Source organism: Cololabis saira, chromosome 3, assembly GCF_033807715.1.
Source record: "Cololabis saira isolate AMF1-May2022 chromosome 3, fColSai1.1, whole genome shotgun sequence".
Lineage (NCBI taxonomy): Eukaryota > Metazoa > Chordata > Actinopteri > Beloniformes > Belonidae > Cololabis > Cololabis saira.
Window position 1 is genome coordinate 44,307,154 of NC_084589.1, and position 24,582 is coordinate 44,331,735.

The 24,582-nt window shown below is 42.5% G+C and overlaps 1 protein-coding gene and 1 pseudogene across 1 annotated transcript in view; both read right to left on the reverse strand.

Annotated features, from left to right (window-relative positions):
* Nucleotides 1–24,582, reverse strand: part of LOC133440368 (zinc finger protein 37-like) — an 801,383-nt gene that overhangs the window by 406,121 nt on the left and 370,680 nt on the right. The window lies entirely within an intron of this gene.
* LOC133440366 (NLR family CARD domain-containing protein 3-like) lies at nucleotides 1,800–24,335 on the reverse strand (annotated as a pseudogene).

Consider the following 24,582-nt stretch of genomic DNA (forward strand, 5'->3'; position numbering starts at 1 on the left):
TGGGTGGAGAGTACTGTATAAACCTCCATTAACCAGGAGGGTCGGGGATTTACAGTGGAGGCTCCTGCACTGCTCACTGTGAATGCCTTTGTTTCTGTTATTAATCCAAATGTTCAGCCTGTCTGTCCCTTCTGTGCACAGAGAGAGACGGTGTTTCATTGTTTCTTAGAGTGTGCTCGTCTTTCTGCTCTGTTTCACCTGCTGAGTCGAATGTCCTCGATGTTTGGTGAGACTTTTTCACACCAGGTGTTCATTTTATGTGTCAGGCGCAGTAAAACGAAAAAATCTAAATGTCAATTGTTCAATTTTGTCATTGGTCAAGCCAAATTGGTGATTTATGTCAGCAGGAGAAGCAGACTGGAGGGTTCTGTGGATACTGATGTTGGATTCATTTTTTTGTCGGATGTTGAAAGTCAGACTCAGGACTGATTTTATTTATTTTACCATTTTATTATTATTATTTTTTTATTTATTTTATTTCTACTGTCTGACTAACAACATAAAGGAGTTTAATGACATGTGGTGTGTTGACAAGGTGCTGTGTTCAGTGGAGGGCAGCATGCTGCTCTTTGGAAATATTCTGAGTTGAAATTTATTGGTTTTGTATTGTTTTTGTTTCTACTGAAAGTTGTTGTCTGTGTGTTTGGTTGGACACGTTTTTGAGTAAATAAAAGTGGTTTGAAAAACTCAAAAAAAACTCTGTTTCACACACACACACACACACACACACACACACACACACACACACACACACACACACACACACACACACACACACACACACACACACACACACACACACGTATTGTACATAACACATCATGTAATGTACAATTGCTGTGGATCTTGTCTTTTATAATAATTATTATTAAAACAGATGAAATGTCAAACCTTTTAATGTATTATAATTGTTTTGGGGTTTTCTAGATAAAGAGCTCACATATTTGGATATTATACAACTGATTCTGAGAAATCGTTTTTATATTGACATTGATGAACATTTACAATGTGAACATATGACCTTGGTACTAACTCCTGTCTAAACTTAATTGTGTTTTGCTGCGGGCGGTGCTCCCTTGCTGAAGGGGCGGTGTGGCCTGTAAGGGTGGTGGTGACAGAGTCTGCCTTTACTGGTCTCCGGGCTGTGGGTGACGTGTTCCCGGTGGTGAAGGGAGCATGGGAGGTTGGGATGGAGGGACCTGGTGTCCTCTCCTCCGGTAGGAGTCGGCCTCTCATGTGGATGGTGCAGCAGTGGAGACTAAACTGGGAGGGGGTGCACCACTACTGTCCATCTGACGTCTCATGTCCATCACCATCAGCTGCAGCCTCCGGTTCTCTTGTATTTGCTGCAGCACATACATCATTGCAGGTGGGCCCTGATACGGCTGTCTACCCACATACACAGGTGCTCCAATGTGACTGGGAGATGTCTCTACGAGCTCAGCAGGGTGATTCTGACCTGGGCGCCGGGTGAGGGGTGTCATATCTGCAAATCCCTCTCTATACCACCATTCAGTCTCCTCCATCACAGCGGGGGTTCCTGCAGGGTAACTGACAGCCTGTGGGAGGGTGTACCCTTCATAATTTTCCATCAGTCTTGGTTGTCGCTTTTGTTGGTGTGGACGTACATCTTCACTTGGGGGAACATAAGCCATTATCACTTTGTAATGACCTTATCCGGCTCCAAGGACCATATGTTTTGGAGGCTTAATGATTAACAGTTGTACACTGGCTTTCTCTTTTAATCGTGAAGCGCGTTTAAAGACTTAAATGAAGATGCAGGAAGCGGTCAATTTCCTTTACAGTGCTTTAATTCAGTTCAGAGAGTGCGCTTACAGATGTGGTGTGTGTGTGTGTGTGTGTGTGTGTGTGTGTGTGTGTGTGTGTGTGTGTGTGTGTGTGTGTGTGTGTGTGTGTGTGTGGTTCTGGAATAAACCAAAAAATAATAGAAATCAATAAACAGCAATAAACATATGTTTAACCATAGCACACAATACAAATGATAATTTCATAAGCATGAACATTATATACATGAGATAATATCACATTTAACTGGCAACAAAGAAAACAATCAGTGACATTCAGATAACATAACTAATGACTTTTGAACGATAAGTGAAGTAAATAACACTGTTGGAAATACTCACCACCAGACTTATAAAATATAACAACAAAGAAGTGCTTCCAATAAACAACAATATAACTCACGTTCCTCTGGACGCACACTGAACCACAAACATCAGATTCATGACACAAAGTAATATAACAGCTTCATCCACATCATCCAGCTTCTCATCATTGTCTCTCTTCTTCTGTCACACGATAAGCAGCACTCAGCGGGATCTAGTGCAGCAGCGCCCCCTGGTGGCTGGATGTTCTTAAATCAACCCCTCTGTCATGAAAACCTTCAGACCAGTGCTACATATTTGATTATTAGTACAAATGTGGGGATTTTGAAGTTCTGATTATTTTTATACCTGATCATTTCTACAGATGTGGGACTTCATGATTTGCTAAAAGTGTTATGGTGATTGAGTTTCATATAAATGGGACTTGATTTGAAGATGTTCATGATTTGCTACTAAAAGTTTACGGAAGTTATCATATGAAAATTGGAAAAAATTAAACTGATTAAGAATAAAAAATGTTTCATTCTGAAATATGTTTTGTAGCATGATAAATAAATTTGATAATTATTTTGAGGAAATGTTGAGGCAGCGCTTTTAATAAGTGGATATCAAATATTGTCATCAAAAGGGAATTTTATTCAAAAAGTAGCCCTTCTTAGTACAGTGTAAAATCAACAAGGTCGACCCCCGGGAAACTGAACATGAAGAAGCAGTTCTAGACGATTGATGGATCATCTTATTGATCTTGGTGAGAGCTCACACATAAACAAACCCTTTACAATGACAGAAACCTGAGAGTCCAGTAGTGACGTCCTGGTTGGAACAGGAAGTGTGTGAGAATAAAGACCAGGATGAATCCTGGCTGCACAGCAACCTTGTGCTCAGATCTGTCAGCAGGTTGTAACTTCATCTTGGCTGATTGCAGCTCAGTGATTCCTCTCTGACATCACAGTTGGTCACATGTGCAGCAAACTAACTGCAGCTGACATGAAGTGAATGATCTCAGCTGAACTGAGCTGCAGAGAAACAACATGCTGCTGTTCACTGTGAAGCTCTGACTGGAAACAGACAGAAGAACAACATGTGGATCCTGGAATAAAGGCAGCTTCCACCTTTAAAGGACCGGAAGAGGAAGAAGTTTCCAAGGAATCATTCAGAACAATTTCGCCAAAATGTGAATCAGGTGTTCTGGTGGAAACAGAGACAAACATGTACAGACTCAACTATCAGTCCAACAGAGACAGTTTCTCTGACAGGAGGAGACTCTTGAGACTGAACTCAACACAGAGACACTGAAGAACCAGAGCCAGACCAGAACCTGAACCCAGGACAGAGAGGTTCAGTGAATGTGGTGTTGAAGGTGTGGATGTGGATCAGTCTGTCAGAGGAGACGCTGTAGAAGGACAGAGTTCCAGCAGGAACATCCACATACACTGCTACTCTGTCAGAGACTGAGGAAGAGGAGGAGGAAGACTTTATTCTGTTATTGTGCCAGACATGGTACCAACCACCATCAGAACATTCCAGCCTCCAGGACTGATCGTTCATTCCAAACCTACAGTCATTAGAGCTTCCTTTCCTGCTGATTCTTCTGTAACTCACTGATATATCAACATGTCCTCTCGTCTGGACCTCCCAGTAACAGCGACCTGTCAGACCTTCTCTACACAGCAGCTGATCCCAGATATCAAACCTGTCTGGATGATCAGGATATGACTGATCCTCCTCCACACGTGTCATCTTCCTGTGTTTGTCAGACAGTTTGATGTATTTGTAGACTGTGTTTGTGTCGATGGTGAGTTGACAGGAATCTGATGGAGAGAACAAACATCCAGCTGCTGTTATTATTGATCAGTTATTGATCATTGATGGATGAATGAATGAGTGATGTGTCAGTGTGAAGATGGTTGAATGTGTAAATGAAATAAAAACACACTTACACTTCCTCAGACCTGGTGTTATCCATCGTTGTCCAGCAGGCTCCACCCTGAAAGGAGGAGGGGGGTCAGACCAGCACAGTCTCTTTCAGAAAACATGGACATTACATGGCTCTCACACACTGATGAAGGAACAGTCCAACACTTGGACAGATGCACTTGAATGCAGCATCTCTGAAGTCCTGTCCTATGGTCGTCACGTTCCAGCACAGTTTGAACACATTCTTTTCATCTAATTTCATCTCTCCTGAATCAGCAGCAGGAGGAGACCGTGTCATGGATGAGTGAAGGTGCAGCTGTTATTGTGCTGTGATGGGCCTGAAAACCACACTGCTGTGGTTCTGGGATGTTTACTGGGTCAAGAACGGAGTTGTGAACTGCATCTATCAGCTCTGCTGCAGCACTAGATGAGCTGCAGCAGCTCTGTCTGCTCAAAGATCTCTGCTCAAAGTGTCATGGAAAACATTCAAACATCATATGGTTTGTAACAAAAGGCCAACAGCTTTAAGGAACAGGATGAGAAGAGGGGGTTATAAAACATGTAAATGCAGATGAAAGGGTCACATCTCTTTTGTAATGTATACCTTCCTCTAAGAGGACTAGCATCCACATGTCAGGTGCAGGTATCTGTATTTTATCTGTGCAATTAATAAAAAATGCCACAACAAAACCCAGACAGCCACACATATGATGTCCACAACAACACCATGAAGAGTCCAGCACACTGATGTTCTTCTGTCTTCATACCTGAGAGTGTCCAGTCTCCAGCGGGGATCCTCCAGTCCAGCAGACAAAAGCTTCACTGACTCTCCTGGATGGTTGTAACTCAGGTCCAGCTCTCTCAGGTGGGAGGGGTTGGAGCTCAGAGCTGAGACCAGAGAAGCACAGCCTTCCTCTGAGATCAGACAGCCTGACAGCCTGCAGACACACAACCCAACACACATGCAGAGACTGAGATAACTGCTCTGAGACTAAAGCTGACTCTGTCCTCATGTTCACCTGATGATGGTGCTGAAGGAAGAGTCAGAAGATCAGCAGAAACACATCAACAATCTTTCAATATCAACCACAGTTCTAACGGTCAACTGTTGAACATTTGGTGGATTCTGACCTGAGAGACTCCAGGTGACAGTGTGGACTCTCCAGTCCAGGACACAGCTTCTTCAGTCCTGAATTCTGCAGGTCGTTGTTACTCAGGTCCAGTTCTGTCAGACTGGAGGACTGAGAGCTGAGAACTGAGGACAGATCTGCACACATGTCCTCTGAGAGGTTACAGACACTCAACCTGCAGAGGAGATTACAGAGAGATCGTGAGGTTATTTAGGAAAGTTTCTTTATAAAATTTAGGGCCAAATCCACAAAGAACAGATTGCGCCCGCAAATAGCGCTGTGAATTTTACCGCATTTGCGCCTGCAATTTGCTCTGCTTTAAGGTCCTATTCACAAAAGATTTTGCTCTAATGATATGCCGGAGCAAACACGCCCATAAAGTTTTGCAGCTGAGTGCAATTTGCCCTTGTCTGAGTAAGTGAGCGGAGCTGTTTCCAGTGTTCTCCATATTTCAGCACACAGATTGGTCCATAATGAAAACTGCAGAGAGCACAACAGCCTCAACTTTCACGTATTTGTACTTCTCTAGTATTTCGCATGTATGACATAAGCTAATGAAATGTCAAATGTTAAGAGGCTGTGCGCATTTACGCACAAGGCACAGCACCGGTCACTTCATTAACACCGGATCGGGATCTGATCAGGATCTGACGGTAATTCATGTTCTGTGTTTTGCTACACACACCTACAGGTCAGCTGTTAAACACACACGTTCTAGATTTATATATTTATATGGTGGAATTGTTTGTAATAAAGCAGCCCATTACTGTATGGATGAATCCTGAGCTCCGTCCTGTTATTTTTATTTTTAAATCCGATAAGTCCACAACCTCACTTGATCTGACTGTCTACAGTCATGTCTGACTGTAGATTTCACCCTTAATATCATTCAGTATCACACAGGCTTGAATGATATTGAAGAGAGAGAGAGAAACAGAGACAGAGGGGGAGTGAGGAGTGAGTTTGCGCGCAGTTAGTACACGCTTCGAAAAGACGGTATTTGCTCCACTATTTTTGCGTGTAGCAAATAGTGCTGGCCTTTGTGAATTAGACGGTTTTTGCAATGAGGCTTATTTGCATAGAAAGGGGGATGTAAAATTTTGCGGCGAATGTATGAATATTACCTAATTTACATGCATGCAAATGGCACAGGCGCACCATGACACTATTTGCTTGGCAGCGCAGTTTGTGGTGCAATTCGCCCTTTGCGGGTGCTTTGTGAATTAGACGCTCCCTTTTTGTCTCATTTGCACCGGTTTAGCGGCCGCAAAAGCCGCGCAATCCTTTTGTGGATTTGGCCCTTACTGTACAAGACAACTCAAAGGCAAGACAACTTAAAATAAAAAGATTTAAAAAAAAAAAGAATAAAAAAATTAAGAATTTAAAAGCAGTAATTAAAGACAGACAGGCATAAGTCAATAAAAAGGTTTTCAACTTGACTTAAGGCTATAGAGAGTTTCAGCATCCCTGATGCATTCTGGGAGTTTGTTCCACAAGTGAGGAGCAAAAACTGAACGCTGACTCATCATTGGTTTTAACTCTGGGTATAGAAAGTAGGCGTGTCCATGACAACCTGAAGGTTCTGGTTGTTGGTTCATCATGGACCAGGAGATCAGAGATGTATTTTGATCCGAAATCAGGTGAAGAGAAAGTGTACTGTTTAGGTTTAAAACATTTATTAAGAGAATACCCTGTGCTATGCTTAACTATGGATGATGTAGTGATAGAGCAAGTAACAGAAGTGAAGGTATTAGGGGATGTTGTAGAGAGTCAAATTACCTGGAATAGACAAGTTGACCAAATAGTGCAGAGAATGGGTAGAGGTATAGCTGTGATTAAACACTGCAGGAAGTTTTTGCCTAATGATTTGATTAAACAGGTGATACACGCATCGGTCTTGTCAAATGTAGATTATTGCTCCGTGATTTGGTCCAGTACAACCAAACTTAACCTGGCCAGGCTGCAGGTAAATCAGAACAAAGCAGCTTACTGAGTCATTCAGCAACTTTATCAGACCAGTGGAAGTATAATGAATCCCCATCCATCCTGGTGAAGTGGAGAATGTAGGAGGCAATATTCATTGATGAGTCTAATCAATGAAGTAGTTATGACTAAAACACCAGAAACATTTTATAGAAGATTATAATTTTTTCACACACACAGTCATTTGTCAAGTCGGACATCAGCAGGTCATTTTCTGTTGCCTCCATGTAGAAGTAACTTAAAACAGAAGACAATGAATCACAGAGTGATGGTGGTGTGGAGTGAATTACCAGACCTTTGGACTTTAGATAATATGATAAGCTTTAAGAAGAAGCTCAAGTTATTTTTGTTTACTCAGGAGAATAAAATGGACTGTTAAGAATTGAGTTATTCATCTGTTTATCGTATTTGAGACTGTTTCCTTTTCCTCTATTTCTTTTGTGTTTGTGTGTGTAGTTTTGCTGAAGGGTGTGGAGGGTGTTAAAATGTGAACAGCACATGATTGTTTGTTCTATCTCACACTGTCCAGAAAGTTGTTGTGTTGTTGAAAAAGGGAAAAAAAATGTATTCTTTTAAAATTGAGCTATGTATTTTATTTTTCTTAATATCTTGTTTGAGAGTGTGATGAGAAATTGTAAATCCTGACTTTAAAAAGAAGGAATGTAGAGTCATAATGTCATTGTGCTGATTATATTGTTGTTGATTTTTTCACTTTGAGCAGGCGTCCTAGTGTCTGTTGTCTCTGAGTTGTGAGCATGTATGTTTATGTATTTTAATAAAGGATAATGTTGTAATTCAGCTGATGATTCTGATGAGAACCCAGAGAAACTGCTGTGAAAGATCAGCAGCTAACGGGGATCGAATAAAACAACCAAACAAACAGTTCTAACGGACAACAGTTGAACACTTGGCAGATTCTGACCTGAGAGACTCCAGGTGACAGTGTGGACTCTCCAGTCCAGGACACAGCTTCTTCAGTCCTGAATCCTGCAGGTGGTTGTTACTCAGGTCCAGTTCTGTCAGACTGGAGGACTGAGAGCTGAGAACTGAGGACAGATCTGCACAGATGTTCTCTGAGAGGTTACAACCACTCAACCTGCAGAGGAGATTAAAGAGAAATGATTAGGTTATTTAGGAAAGTCTGTGTATAACATTTCATGTGTTAAGTATATTTGACATTATACCAGTTACAAAGCCATGTGTCTGTAACTAAGTGCATGAAGGGATGACATGATGGGATGATATTATAACGTGCCTGCGCGCACTGTTCTGAGCATGCGCAATAAACGGTCGGAGAAAAAAAAAAAGAGTTCTGGATTCTGTTAACCAAGGATGAAGACGTGTGTTTGCCTTTTTGTCCGTGATTCCGTGAATGTAATTTAATGAACCATCTCTGGTGGCTGCTGAAATGCAAGACTGCTGCAGAAATGTCTACTGCTACATCATGTACAAACAACTCAGAGGGCTTAAAATAAAAAGATTTTAAAAAATGAATTAATGATTTAAGAATTTAAAAGCAGTAATTAAAGACAGACAGACATAAGTCAATACAAAAGGTTTTCAACTTGACTTAAGTCTATAGAGAGTTTCAGGATCCCTGATGCATTCTGGGAGTTTGTTCTTCAGGTGAGGAACAAAAAAGCTGAACGCTGACTCATCATGTTTGGTTTTATCTCTGGGTACAAAAAGTAGGCGTGTCCCTGACGACCTGAGGGTTCTGGTTGGTCCATCATGGACCAGGAGATCAGAGATGTATTTTGATCCAAAATCATTCAGAGATTCATAAACCAGCAGCAGGATTTTACATTTATTCTGGGACAGACAGGAAACCAGTGTAAAGATCTAAGAACTGGAGTTGTATGGTCCACTCTCCTCCACATGTCCTTTAGGTCCATAATGACCATAATGTGTTATTGAATAAGTTAATGTAACCCTGGTGAAAAGTGTGGAGTGAATCTTGTTTCCTGTGGACACGCCCACTACCCTTTGCCTAGACACTCCCACTGGAAACGGCCTTTAAACCCTGGGCCAATGGATGCAGGCTCCACACTGCACCATCCTCCACTCTCAATAAATGAGCAGCACCTGCTCAGCCCAGACACACTCATTTGCTCAGACCCTGTTGCTGCCACCATCACCAAACATTTCCTCTCAAGCCTTGAAGGAAATCTGCAAACCACCTGGATTAGTTCCCACAGCTGAGGTGCTGAATCATAGAAGATTATTGCTGTGGGGTATGGGGCTTCATTCTGCATTGGTCAGGCTTTATTGGAAGCTTTGAATTTCTTTGAACTGATCGAACTGGATGGCGAGCCATCCCTGAACCTTGAATACCTGCAGGAAGGATTTGAACCCTTGTTCCAGAACTCAATAAGCAAGTCCAAGGCAGGCTCAAGCCTTTCCTTGGACTTTCCTGACTTGGCTTGACTGACTTTGACTGTGGTTGAGAACTGAAGTAAAAGTGCACTATTCATTTGACAACTCTAAATACTAGTATTTGAAATTACTAATCTAGTCACTGTCTTTTTTTAAGTTGTATGTTGTGTCCTTTTTGTAATGTTTGTTTAATCATTTTAACAATATACTGCAGTTAAATTCAAACCTTGGTCTCAGTGTTTCATTGTCCTTCAATCAGCTCCTTGAGTCGAGCTTTGCACAAGCCCCAACTTGATGGTAGCCTGATTATGGCCCGGTTTCACAGACAAGGCTTAAGCCTAGTCTCAGACTAAAATGCTGTTTGAGCTGGCTTAACTTTAAGTCACTTGCACAGACATATCTTAAAATAGTCATAGATTTAGTCTGTTCTGGATTAAACAAAGCCAATTGCAGGATGGTGGATTAGAGCTACTCTAGGACTAAATTGAAGTTTATATTAATCCTGCAAAGAGGCAGGTTTAACTTCAGCTTAGTACTGTTTGTGAAAGGGAGCACAGATGTTTTGGGAGCATGGAGTATTTGGAATATCTAAATGAAGACCAATATTCGCTACAGAGGCCAGCCAGACAAATACTTGTGGATAGGAGTAATCCATTGAATCAGTTTGATGAAATAACTTTCCGAAACCGCTTTCGTATGTACAAAGAAGATGTACTGGAGATAATTACTTTGCTTGAGCCTAGACTTTCCTCCATGTCTCATAAAGGAAGGCCTGTACCCAGTTCTCTCCAAGTTCTGATAACTTTGAGATTCTTGGCATCTGGAACCTTTCATCGTGAAACTGGTGATTTGTGTGGTGTCAGCAAAGCAACAGTGTTTAGAATAGTTCACAATGTCTGCAGTGCCATTTGTGAACTGAGAAATCTGTACATTAAGTTCCCTGATGCTGCTGAGCAAACCAACTATAAATCGTGATTCTACGAATATGGGAACTTCCCAGGAGTGATTGGCTGTATTGATGGATGTCATGTTGAAATCAAGTGTCCATCAACTCCTGATGCTGAGGAGTACAGGAACCGTAAGAACTGGTTTTCCATCAATGTTCAGGCTGTATGCACTCCCAATTTAGAGTTTTCAAACATTGTCGCCCGTTTGAAGGGAGCAACACATGACTCAAGGATTTTTCACAACTCTTCATTGTGTGCTCAGTTTGAGAGAGGGCAACATAGCGGAATACTAATTGGTGACAGTGCATATGCGCAGAGTTCCTATTTATTCACACCTTGGCCACATCCCACAACAACTGAGCAGCAAAGATATAACAAAGCTCATATTCGCACTAGAGGGATGATCAAGCGTATGTTTGGAGTGTGGAAAAATCAATTCCAGTGTTTATCCAATACACTTCATTTTGAGCCAAGAATATGCTGCAAGGTGATCATTGCTACAGCTGTGCTGCACAACTACCTGAAGCTGTACAACTACCTAAAGCAGTATAATTGTCCTGACCCTCCAATGGAAGACCAGAATGATTCAGATGTGCCCATGCCAGTCCAACAAGGACTTGCACTCAGAGCTGCTTTCACATTGCAGTGCAATAGTGTGCTGAAAAATTAAATGAGAAACTCAACCAAGGCTGTCCTAAAATTTAGGTTGTGGTGACTACAATACTCACACTCTTGTCAAGTGTATTTCATTACATTACATAGCTATCTCATGCATCTTTCTTTGAACAACTCTCTCTTCTAATGTTATATCCAATTCGACCTATAGAATTCTCATTTTCATGTCATGCTCTTCTTTCAGATATTTCATTTTCTGCTCATGAACTTCTAAGGCTAACTTTTCATGCATTGACATCCTTTTTGGTCTCTGCTGGAAGGTTTTGGCAGCATCTTTTCTCTGGGATGCCATGCCAGATGTGGAGGGTGCACAGTCACTGTGCACTGGCTCTTCCACCAGGGTTAGAATAATATCCTCTGGGAAAAGAACACCGTTAGATACAAAAGTGTGGTTACATTTTAATTTGCATTGAATTCACTGCAAATGGCAGCCCAAGCATTGTTCTTCTTATGTTCAACAGCAGCACTATGCCCTTTACTTTCAATAACAGCATGATTTCCCAAAATTTGTTTAAGTAGAGTTTTTTTTCATACTCAGTATAGTTCTTTGAGCGTGTTCTTTTAGCTTCAACCATGTTTGGTGTCAAAATTCCCTCCAGCAAAACTGTCCTCAATTCCATTCCAGGTTTTTGTGAGCACCATTATGCTAACAGACTGTGCTCCCACTTAAGCTAATGAGGTGTTCTGCTTTAAGCTTACTCCAGGACTCCACAGTCTGGGACTAACTAAGACAAATATAAGCCACGCTCATGCAAGCCACTTAAATTACCTAGCTTTACTAGTCTGACTTAGGCCTAATCCTGGCTTGATATAAGCCTTGTCTGTGAAACCGGGCCTATATGTGCTACATTAAGCTGCTATGGTTTTGAATCAGCTACTATTGCGTGTGGTAAGAGTTATTTGACTGATAGGAAAAGCTTTGTTTACTTTAATTGTAGTGATTCCAAGCTGAGAGCCGTGAGCTGTGGGGTTCCGCAAGGGAGCTTTGGGTCCGCTTTTATTTTCAATATTCATCAATGATTTACTGTTTATTCTAAATCATGCCACCATTGCAATGTATGCTGAAGATTTGACAGTTTATACATCGGTAAATGGGCCTGCTGAATTAACTGAGATTTAAAGGGTGGAATTAAAATTATCATAAAAATTGAGTTCTGAATAAGGTCAAGAGAAAGTGTACTGTTTAGGTTTAAAACATTTATTAAGAGAATACCCTGTGCTATGCTTAACTATGGATGATGTAGTGATAGAGCAAGTAACAGAAGTCAAGGTATTAGGGGATGTTGTAGAGAGACAAATGTCCAGGAATAGACAAGTTAACCAAATAGTGCAGAAAATGGGTAGAGGTATAGCTGTGATTAAACACTGCAGGAAGGTTTTGCCTAATGATTTGATTAAACAGGTGATACACGCATCGGTCTTGTCAAATGTAGATTATTGCTCAGTGATTTGGTCCAGTACAACCAAACGTAACCTGGTCAGACTGCAGGTAAATCAGAACAAAGCAGCTTACTGAGTCATTCAGCTTCTTTATCAGACCAGTGGAAGTATAATGAATCCCCATCCATCCTGGTGAAGTGGAGAATGTAGGATGCAATATTCATTGATGAGTTTAATCAATAAAGTAGTTATGACTAAAACACCAGAAACACTCTACAGAAGATTATAATTTTTTCACACACACAGTCATTTGTCAAGTCGGACATCAGCAGGTCATTTTCTGATGCCTCCATGTAGAAGTAACTTAAAACAGAAGACAATGAATCACAGAGTGATGATGGTGTGGAGTGAATTACCAGACCTTTGGACTTTAGATAATATGATAAGCTTTAAGAAGAAGCTCAAGTTATTTTTGTTTACTCAGGAGAATAAAATGGACTGTTAAGAATTGAGCTATTACCGTATTTTCGCGACCATTCGGCGCGCCGTGTGGAAAGGCGCACGCTCAGTTTTTTGTGTAATTTTTGGATTTAAAACACACACACGGTGCACCGACCGAAAAGGCGCCGTCTACACACACGCGCCTTACAACAACACACACACGCACGCGCACAACACACACAAATAGAGCGGAAAAAAAATAGATTAAAAATAAAGCGGGAGCAAAACTTAGTTTGATTGTACTTTATTTAAGTTATTACATTAATCAAACCCATCGAAATCTTCATCCTCCGTTTCTGCATTCATCCGAGCCTGATCGCGCTGAGACCGGGAGAAATCATCAGCTGCGACGGGCACGAGCCTGCAGCTCTCTGGCCGCGCTGAGCAGCCGAGTCACTTTCTGTGCCATGCGGCCCCTCGGAAATGATGCCGGCTTTTGAAAAAGCCCGAACAACAGTCCAACCCAGCAGACTTGTCAGCCCACGCATCTACAATCCTTCAACAGTAAACGACGGAGCCCGCTGAACGAGCGGCAGCCGACGCGTCGGCTGCCGCTCGGTCGGTGGATCCTCCGGCCTCCGGCTCGCCTCTGCGGCGCAGCTCCCCCCGGGAGCCGCCTCTCCTTCTCGGTAGCCAGGCCGAGTCTCCCCGTCCGCTCCAGGTGTCCCGCCACGGAGCCGCCGCCGGGCAATCACGGGCGAATTACACGCCCCCCTTCCTCCTTTAACGTTCTCATGGTGGTCCCTACTACGTCCGCAAATCACGCCCCCCCCCTTCCCCCTTTAACGTTTTCATGGCGGCCTCAATTACGTCTGCCTTATGGATCCGCGTTAAGTCGACGCAGCCCTACGCCGTAGGCTCTGCGTCGGTGTAACGCGGAACCATAAATCAGCCTTTACAATAATACAATGGGCACATTGCGTCATTGGGCGCGCTGCACATTTAAAAAAAAAAAATAAGACGTTTATATGCACCTAATGCATAAAACGCAAAAATAAGGTAATCTGTTTATTGTGCTGACACTGTTTCCTTTTCCTCTATTTATTTTGTGTTTGTGTGTGTAGTTTTGCTGAAGGGGTGTTAAAGGGGTGTTAAAATGGGAACAGCACAAGATTGTTTGTTCTATCTCACACTGTCCAGAAAGTTTTTGTGTTGTTGAAAAATGGAAAATATTTTTTATTCATTATTAATTGAGCTATGGATTTGGATTTTATAGATTTTGTTTGAGAGTGTGATGAGAAAATGTAAATCCTGACTTTAAAAAGAAGGAATGTAGAGTCATTGTGTCATTGTGCTGATTATATTGTTGTTGTTTTTTTTACTTTGAGCAGGTGTCCTAGTGTCTGTTGTCTCTGAGTTGTGAGCATGTATGTTCATGTATTTTAATTAATGATAATGTTGTTATTCAGCTGATGATTCTGATGAGACCCCAGAGAAACTGCTGTGAAAGATCAGCAGCTAACGGGGATCGAATAAAACAACCAAACAAACAGTTCTAAAGTTCAACAGTTGAACACTTGGCAGATTCTGACCTGAGAGACTCCAGGTGACAGTGTGGACTCTCCAGTCCAGGACACAGCTTCTTCAGTCCTGAATCCTGCAGGTGGTTGTTACTCAGGTCCAGTTCTGTCAGACTGGAGGACTGAGAGCTGAGAACTGAGGACAGATCTGCACAGATGTTCTTTGAGAGTTTACAACCACTCAACCTGCAGAGGAGATTAAAGAGAAATCATGAGGTTATTTAGAAAAGTGCGTGTATAACATTTCATGTACAAGACAACTCACAGGGCTTAAAATAAAAAGATTTAAAAAAATGAATAAAAAAAGTTAGGAATTTAAAAGAAGCAATTAAAGACAGACAGACATAAGTAAATAAAAAGGTTTTCAACTTGACTTAAGTCTATAGAGAGTTTCAGAATCCCTGACTCATCATGTTTGGTTTTATCTCTGGGTATAGAAAGTAGGCGTGTCCCTGACGACGTGAGGGTTCTGGTTGGTTCATCACGGACCAGGAGATCAGAGATGTATTTTGATCTGAAATCATTCAGAGATTCATAAACCAGCAGCAGGATTTTAACATCTATTCTGGGACAACCAGGAAACCAGTGTAAAGATCTAAGAACTGGAGCTGTATGGTCCACTCTCCTCCACATGTTCTTTAGGTCCATAATGACCATGTGTTATTGAATAAGTTAATGTAACCCTGGTGAAAAGTGTGGAGTCAATCTTGTTACCTGTGGACACGCCCACTACCCTTTGACTGGGCACTCCCACTGGAAACGGCCTTTAAACCCTGGGCCAATGGATGCAGGCTCCACACTGCACCATCCTCCACTCTCAATAAATGAGCAGCACCTGCTCAGCCCAGACATACTCATTTGCTCAGGCACACTGTTGCTGCCCCCATCACCAAACATTTCCTCTCAAGCCTTGAAGGAAATCTGCAAACCACCAGGATTAGTTCCCACAGCTGAGGTGCTGAATCATAGAAGATTATTGCTGTGGGGTATGGGGCTTCATTCTGCATTGGTCAGGCTTTATTGGAAGCTTTGAATTTCTTTGAACTGATCGAACTGGATGGCGAGCCAACCCTGAACCTTGAATACCTGCAGGAAGGATTTGAACCCTTGTTCCAGAACTCAATAAGCAGGTCCAAGGCAGGCTCAAGCCTGACTTGGACTTTCCTGACTTGGCTTGACTGACTTTGACTGTGGTTGAGAACTGAAGTAAAAGTGCACTACTCATTTGACAACTCTAAATACTAGTATTTGAAATGACTAATCTAGTCACTGTCTTTTTTTAAGTTATATGTTGTGTCCTTTTTGTAATGTTTGTTTAATCATTTTAACAATATACTGCAGTTAAATTCAAACCTTGGTCTCAGTGTTTCATTGTCCTTCAATCAGCTCCTTGAGTCGAGCTTTGTATTTTTTTACTTTGAGCAGGTGTCCTAGTGTCTGTTGTCTCTGAGTTGTGAGCATGTATGTTTATGTATTTATATGAATTATAAAGTTGTAATTCAGCTGATGATTCTGATGAGACCCCAGAGAAACTGCTGTGAAAGATCAGCAGCTAACGGGGATCTAATATAACAACAAAACAAACATTTCTAACAGTCAACAGTTGAACACTTGGTGGATTCTGACCTGAGAGACTCCAGGTGACAGTGTGGACTCTCCAGTCCAGGACACAGCTTCTTCAGTCCTGAATCCTGCAGGTGGTTGTTACTCAGGTCCAGTTCTGTCAGACTGGAGGACTGAGAGCTGAGAACTGAGGACAGATCTGCACAAATGTCCTCTGAGAGTTTACAACCACTCAACCTGCAGAGGAGATTAAAGAGAGATCATGAGGTTATTTAGGAAAGTTTGTGTATTACATTTCATGTACAAGACAACTCACAGGGCTTAAAATAAAAAGATTTAAAAAAATGAATAAAAAAAGTTAGGAATTTAAAAGAAGCAATTAAAGACAGACAGACCTAAGTAAATGAAAAGGTTTTCAACTTGACTTAAGTTAATAAAGAGTTTCATCATCCCTGATGCATTTTGGGAGTTTGTTCTTCAGGTGAGGAACAAAAGCTGAACGCTGACTCATGTTTGGTTTTAACTCTGGTTAAAGATAGTAGGCGTGTTCCTGACGACCTGAGGGTTCTGGTTGGTCCATCATGGACCAGGAGATCAGAGATGTATTTTGATCTGAAATCATTCAGAGATTCATAAACCAGCAGCAGGATTTAACATCTATTCTGGAACAGACAGGAAACCAGTGTAAAGATCTAAGAACTGGAGTTGTATGGTCCACTCTCCTCCACATGTCCTTTAGGTCCATAATGACCATAATGTGTTATTGAATAAGTTAATGTAACCCTGGTGAAAAGTGTGGAGTGAATCTTGTTACCTGTGGACACGCCCACTACCCTTTGTCTAGACACTCCCACTGGAAACGGCCTTTAAACCCTGGGCCAATGGATGCAGGCTCCACACTGCACCATCCTCCACTCTCAATAAATGAGCAGCACCTGCTCAGCCCAGACACACTCATTTGCTCAGACCCTGTTGCTGCCCCCATCACCAAACATTTCCTCTCAAGCCTTGAAGAAAAACCTGCAAACCACCTGGGGCCTGTACTACGAAGCAAGTTCAACATACCCAGGATATCTTTTCCTTATCCAGATTCACTAACCAGGACAATTGCAATCACGCTAAGCGGTCACACGACGGTGGTTATCAACTCGGTAGATCAACCCAGGTTTCTCCAATCTGGATATGAGCGCGTGCACATAAAAGGGGCGGTGTTTTCACCGCATGACCAATCGCAAGCATGGAGAAGTCCGCTGTCAGAGCCGCTTATTTCAGTAGCGAAGAGCAAACAATAATCTTACGGAAATATGATGAGTATAGGCATATAATACAGGCAAAAAGCAACACAGTTGCAGCTGCAAAATGCAGGAAAGACAGCTGGCAAAAGATCGCTGACTGTATAAATGCGTAAATTCATAGGGATATAAACATATATTTGAATATTCTGGGAATCTTAATCTTAAACTGTAAACCATGATCAGCAATATTAAAATAATAAAAGGCTTGCAATATTTCAGTTGATTTGTAATGAATCCAGAATGTATGACATTTTTTTGTTTTTGTGTTTGCATTACAGAAAATCACAATATTCTAATTTTCTGAGACAGTCCTGTATATATTGGTTCTATAACTATTGTTGACCGATAACTTGTGCTGATGCTGTACCAAAGAATTGGGTTTATTTATTTATTTTATTTTATTTTTTATTTTTTCAGGAGGGGGGTGTTTAGTATTTTAAAGTGACTTCTCAGAATGTTCGAGGGACGATTGAAAATCCCTTTTTTGCTATCCCCTTACAAATGCATCTTCTTTTTCATTTCTTCTTGATGTATTTATTTAATTGGTATTAGTTTTGGATTGACTGTACATCGGATTTTGGGTGATGATTTGTTTTATTTATTCCTTGATTTTTTATTTTCTCCTCCACCTTTTTTTCTTTTTTTCCTTTTTTTTTGGATCGTTCATACAGGTACTCATCAGGGAAAGCAAAGGGGTTTTGGCGGTCCCTGAATACGCGTTCTCTTCGGAGGGATCCTCTCACGATCCGCGCACCAAGCTCCACTGGATTCTCTTCGAAAGGGCATGCCATTTTCCAAGAGAGCTGATTGGTCAGTGGGCGGTGCTTTTATACCCGGCGATCTGTATCTCCAACATAACCTGCTCCGGAGCAGGTTAGCTGTTCAGCATAAGTTACCATGGCGATGTACCCCGGTGAGAAGTGAACCACCGTCGTAGTCCTGAAAACCCAGGGTTAAACCTGAAGTTACCTCGCTAACCCCAAATCCCGCTTCGTAGTACAGGCCCCTGGATTAGTTCCCACAGCTGAGGTGCTGAATCATAGAAGATTATTGCTGTGGGGTATGGGGCTTCATCCTGCATTGGTCAGGCTTTATTGGAAGCTTTGAATTTCTTTGAACTGATCGAACTGGATGGCGAGCCAACCCTGAACCTTGAATACCTGCAGGAAGGATTTGAACTCTTGTTCCAGAACTCAATAAGCAGGTCCAAGGCAGGCTCAAGCCTGACTTGGACTTTCCTGACTTGGCTTGACTGACTTTGACTGTGGTTGAGAACTGAAGTAAAAGTGCACTACTCATTTGACAACTCTAAATACTAGTATTTGAAATGACTAATCTAGTCACTGTCTTTTTTTAAGTTATATGTTGTGTCCTTTTTGTAATATTTGTTTAATCATTTTAACAATATACTGCAGTTAAATTCAAACCTTGGTCTCAGTGTTTCATTGTCCTTCAATCAGCTCCTTGAGTCGAGCTTTGTATTTTTTTACTTTTAGAAGCTGTCCTAGTGTCTGTTGTCTCTGAGTTGTGAGCATGTATGTTTATGTATTTATATGAATTATAAAGTTGTAATTCAGCTGATGATTCTGATGAGACCCCAGAGAAACTGCTGTGAAAGGTCAGCAGCTAACGGGGATCTAATAAAACAACCAAACAAACAGTTCTAACGGTCAACAGTTGAACAGTTGGTGGATTCAGACCTGAGAGACTCCAGGTGACAGTGTGGACTCTCCAGTCCAGGACACAGCTTCTTCAGTCCTGAATCCTGCAGCTGGTTGTTACTCAAGTCCAGTTCTGTCAGACTGGAGGACTGAGAGCTGAGAACTGAGGACAGATCTGCACAGATGTCCTCTGAGAGGTTACAACCACTCAACCTGCAGAGGAGATTTTAAGAGAAATGATGAGGTTATATAAAAGTTGATTGTCATTTAACAAAGAAATAAATGATATAATATCAATGAATGCTGATTATTTCAACTAATAATAAGTATTGATCATAGTGATCGCTGCATTTCGCTTCTCTTCTCTTCTCTCTCTGCATGTAAAGTTTCCTGAGGTGAATTATTGATGAGAACTGGTCCCACATGAACCTGAACTTAGTTGAACAGTGAATTTAACTGGTTTCCTCCAAGAACACAACATGTAATTGTAATTAAAACAGATGTGTCCGTGTTGGTCCTTACAAAACTTTCTTGGAGGCTTTGACCACCGGCAGCAGCCTCCGTAGAACCTCCTCTGAAGCTGAGTATTTCTTCAGGTCAAACACCTCCAGATCTTCTGATGACAGTAAGATGAAGCCCAGAGCCGACCACTGAGCAGGAGACAGTTCATCTGTGGAGAGAAGTCCTGACCTCAGGGACCGTTGGACCTCCTCCACCAGAGAACCATCGTTTAGTTCATTCAGACAGTGGAACAGGTTGATGCTTTTCTCTGCAGACAGATCCTCACTGATCTTCTTCTTGATGTATTCAACTGTGTGCTGATTGTTCTTTGAACTTCTTTGTTCTGATTCCAACAGACCTCGTAGGAGAGTCTGATTGGTCTCCAGTGAAAGACCCAGGAGGAAGCGGAGGAACAAGTCCAGGTGTCCGTTTAGACTCTGCAAGGCCTTGTCCACAGCACTCTGATAGAGGTCAGTCTCTGCTCTTGTTTTAAACCACCACGAGGTGTTCTTTTGTTTCTCCAGCAGGTTGACTCCACACTTGATGAAGGTGTGATGGACATGAAGAGCAGCCAGAAACTCCTGGACACTCAGATGGATGAAGCAGAAGACCTGGTCCTGGTACAGGCTGCTCTCCTCTCTAAAGATCTGTGTGAACACTCCTGAGTACACTGAAGCCTCTCTGACATCGATGCCACACTCTCTCAGGTCTGGTTCATAGAAGATCAGGTTTCCTTTCTGCAGCTGTTCAAAAGCCAGTTTTCCCAGAGACTCCACCATCTTCCTGCTCTCTGGACTCCAGTGTGGATCCGTCTCAGCTCCTCCATCATACTTGACCTTCTTCAGTTTGGCCTGGACCACCAGAAAGTGGATGTACATCTCAGTCAGGGTCTTGGGCAGCTTCCCTCTCTCACTGGTTTCCAGGACTTTCTCCAGGACCGTAGCAGTGATCCAGCAGAAGACTGGGATGTGGCACATGATGTGGAGGCTTCGTGATTTCTTGATGTGGGAGATGATCCTGCTGGTCTGCTCCTCTTCTCTGAACCTCTTCCTGAAGTATTCCTCCTTCTGTGGGTTAGTGAACCCTCTGACCTCTGTCACCATGGAAACACACTCAGGAGGGATCTGATTGGCTGCTGCGGGTCGTGTGGTGATCCAGAGACGAGCAGAGGGAAGCAGGTTCCCCCAGATGAGGTTTGTCAGCAGCACATCCACTGAGGTGGATTCTCTAACATCAGTCAGGACCTCATTGTTGTGGAAGTCCAGAGGAAGTCGACTCTCATCCAGACCGTCAAAGATGAACACGACCTGGAACTCTTCAAAGCTGCACATTTCTCTGGTTTCAGTGAAGAAGTGATGAACAAGTTCCACCAAGCTGAACTTTCTCTCTTTCAGCACATTCAGCTCTCTGAAGGTGAATGGAAGCAGTAACTGGATGTCCTGGTTGGCTTTGCCTTCAGCCCAGTCCAGAGTGAACTTCTGTGTTAGGACTGTTTTGCCGATGCCGGCCACTCCCTTCGTCATCACTGTTCTGATTGGTTCATCTCTTCCAGGTGGGAGTTTAAAGATGTCTTCCTGTCTGATGGTTGTTTCTGCTCTGTGTGGTTTCCTGGATGCTGCTTCAATCTGTCTGACTTCATGTTCATCGTTGACCTCTCCAGTCCCTCCCTCTGCGATGTAGAGCTCTGTGTAGATCTGCTTCAGAAGGGTTGGGTTTCCTGCTTTAACAATCCCCTCAAACACACACCGGGACTTCTTCTTCAGCTTAGACTTCAAACGCTTTTTACAAACTGCAGCAAAAGAACCTTAATAAAAGTTTAAAAAAGAAGGCAATTAGTTTTTTAGGAGAGGAAAACCAGGACTACAATCTTCCAGTTATCTATTGATACCATCCTGTACCCCTACTCTAGGGGGTGGTACCATGTGGGGGTGAATGTTGTGGCTAATCTGTGAATGTTGTTCATCTCCTGAGGCATTCTGGGTCATTTATCCAGCAGTTTAAATGTTCAGAGAAATGCTCTTACTGCTCTGCAGACACTCAGCCAGCTCATCCTGCTTCATTCTCCTCAGGAAGTTCACTGTGATCTTCACAAACGCCTCTCTGCTGCTCCTCCCCTGCTCTTCATCCTCACCCTCCAACAGATGCTCTAGGGATTCTGGGTAATCTGGACTCAGAACCCTCTGGATCTTCTTCAGCTCGTTCTTCACAAACATGACAATGTTGTCCTCCAGCAGCTGGAACAGAAAACCACATGAAGGACACAATCAGACTGAAACCACTGAGACAAACATCAGACCCACATTGGACGGACTGACAGTCCACTGGTCTCCAGAGACCAGCATGGAGACAAACATCAGACCCATGTTGGACAGACTGACAGTCCACTGGTCTCCAGAGACCAGCATGGAGACAAACATCAACAGAACAGATGTAGAAGCAGTTGTTGTTCATGTACAGACCAGAAATATGGAGTCCAGCTGTGTCTGATGCTGCTGGACAGACAGACCGCTGGGAGGCTCTGAGCTCTGCTGGTCCACTCTGTGGAGGAACCAGGAAGAATTAGCTCACATCATGTCTGTCCTCACAGAGACACACACAAGCTGAAGGTCCATGAAGTCTTGTTTGGATGAGGACAGTCCATCAGAGGACTGGTGGTGGTGAAGGTTTACTAGTCCTGCTGATCCACTGAGAACATGTGACCTCAGTGAGAGCTCTGCTCATTCACATATTCACAAGATCCAGTTCTGCTCCGAGAAAAGTTACGAGATCAAGAAAACGGACAACTGATGGAGACATGAAGCAGTTGATGAACTCTGGATCATCATCAGGATCAGTCCTCTGGAAGGTAAGACCTCTAGATGTGTCAACCAGAGGAAAAAGCTCCTGACAGGAGATGAAGATCTATGAGGAGGAAGCTCAGATCACCATCAGGTGATGGAGGACCACAGGGGTCCAGGACTACATGGATCTACTCAGGAAGAAACATGTGGACATTTCCTAACATGAGGACTGATTTAAATACATTAAATGTGTTTAAATACATCTCACCTCTCTGAAGGAGAACCTTGGTCTCCTTTAAAGTGAATTATCAAGCCTTTTGACCTGTCACTCTTCAAGGAAAAATAGCTCGGAGATTCTCTTTTCTGATGGACCCTGATAGAAGACAACAGTTAAAAATGTACATATTCTATTTATATGAAAAATAAGTTATACAGATAAAAATATTTAGTTTATTTAAAACGTATTAAACATAAATCATTGGCAGTGTTTGGATACACTCACTTCTTTACACCAGAATGTTGGTTTCCTTTAAAGTCAATTATCAAGCCTTTTGATCGGTCACTCTTCAAGGACACACAGCTGGGTCCAGGTCCAGGTCCAGGTCCAGGTCCAGGTCCAGGTCCAGGTCCAGGTCCAGGTCCAGGTCCAGGTTGATTCCTGTAATAATGATGTTTGGTGATGTGAGTCTTGAGCTCTGACATGCAGAAGAGTCAGGGACAGTTAGAGATGCTCATCTCACCTCTGAGCTTTGCTCCGACTCTCATGTTCCCCACACAGAGAGGTTTTAGAGGGAGGGACTCCCTCCTCTCCGTCCTCACACTGATCCATTCTGCTGAATTCACCTCCACATCAGCTCACACACACACCTTCATCTGCAGAGGAAACACACATCACTGGTGCTGCACACAGATCAGCTGATCCTGCACTGGTTTGTTCCTCTTTTGTTTTTTTTTCTTCTACTGATCAGTAGAGGTCACTTGGCCCTATTTTTTTTCTTTTTTTCTTATCCTTCAAATGTTGGAAAGGGTCCCAAAGTAATCCGCCTGTCCTCCACCAAGCCAGTCCATTAGGACTAACATGCTGTAACTAGCTGCAACAAGTGTGAAACAACAATGATGTGATTCTGTGAACAGAGTTTTTACTGCAGAAACTTGAAAATCTTGTTACTGTAAACGTGAGGAATCTCAGAGTTTGATCTGCAGAGACAAAGGTTCAATGTGCAAATATAAGTAGGGATAAACATGCCGAATCCAGTGCAAACAAGTAATATGTGAGATGAGCTGTGATGATTGACAGAGTTCAGAGTCCAGAGTGCTGGGTAAGGGGGCGTTTGGCGTTTGTTGTCTCTGATCTGTGGTTGGAGCAGCTGGCTACTGTTTGTTTTGGACATAAAGTGTTTTGCACCCAGCACACCGATGATGTAAAGGAAAGGTCTTAACACAAAGTTCTGCTTTTCTATGTTTACTTAAAAAACTGAAAAATCATACAAAATACAGAACCAAATCCTTAACGTTTGTAAATAAAATAAAGTATGCTGGTCAAAAGCCTGAGTTGCTCAAAGGTCCAGGGACTTGTAAACTTTCACTGAAGTTTCAGAAATGCAATATTCTGCTTTGTGACTTGTCACTGGTTAAAACAAATATGAAACCAAAGGAATCTTATGAAAGATATTCATCTTCTTAAACATAAATCACATTTATGCAAAACGGCTACAACAGATAAAAAAGAAATACATTAAAAATATCATCATCTATCTATCATGTGAATTGTCTTCAGAAAGAATAATGATCAATGTCTGCAGTGAATACTTTCTCCAACCATGACGGAGCAGAAACTAACAGGAAAGATCCTGAAGACAAATTTCAAACTTACAGTTTCTTCAAACAGTCCAAAGAGTTGAAGATGAAGATTCTGCAGTCTGAACAAAACCCACTGAGACGCAACTGAACTGATCCTGGAATGAGTCAGAGCTGCAATTGTGGAAGAGGCGGAGGACGAAGAGGACGAGGAGGAAGAGGAAGAGGAGGAGAATGGATAGATAGGAGGAGGAGGATGGACAGATAGGAGGAGGAGGAGGATGGACAGATAGGAGGAGGAGGAGGAGGAGGAGGAGGAGGAGGAGGAGGAGGAGGATGGACAGATAGGAGGAGGAAGAGGAGGAGGAGGAGGAGGAGGAGGAGGAGGAGGAGGAGGGGGAGGAGGAGGAGGTACAAAATAATTAAT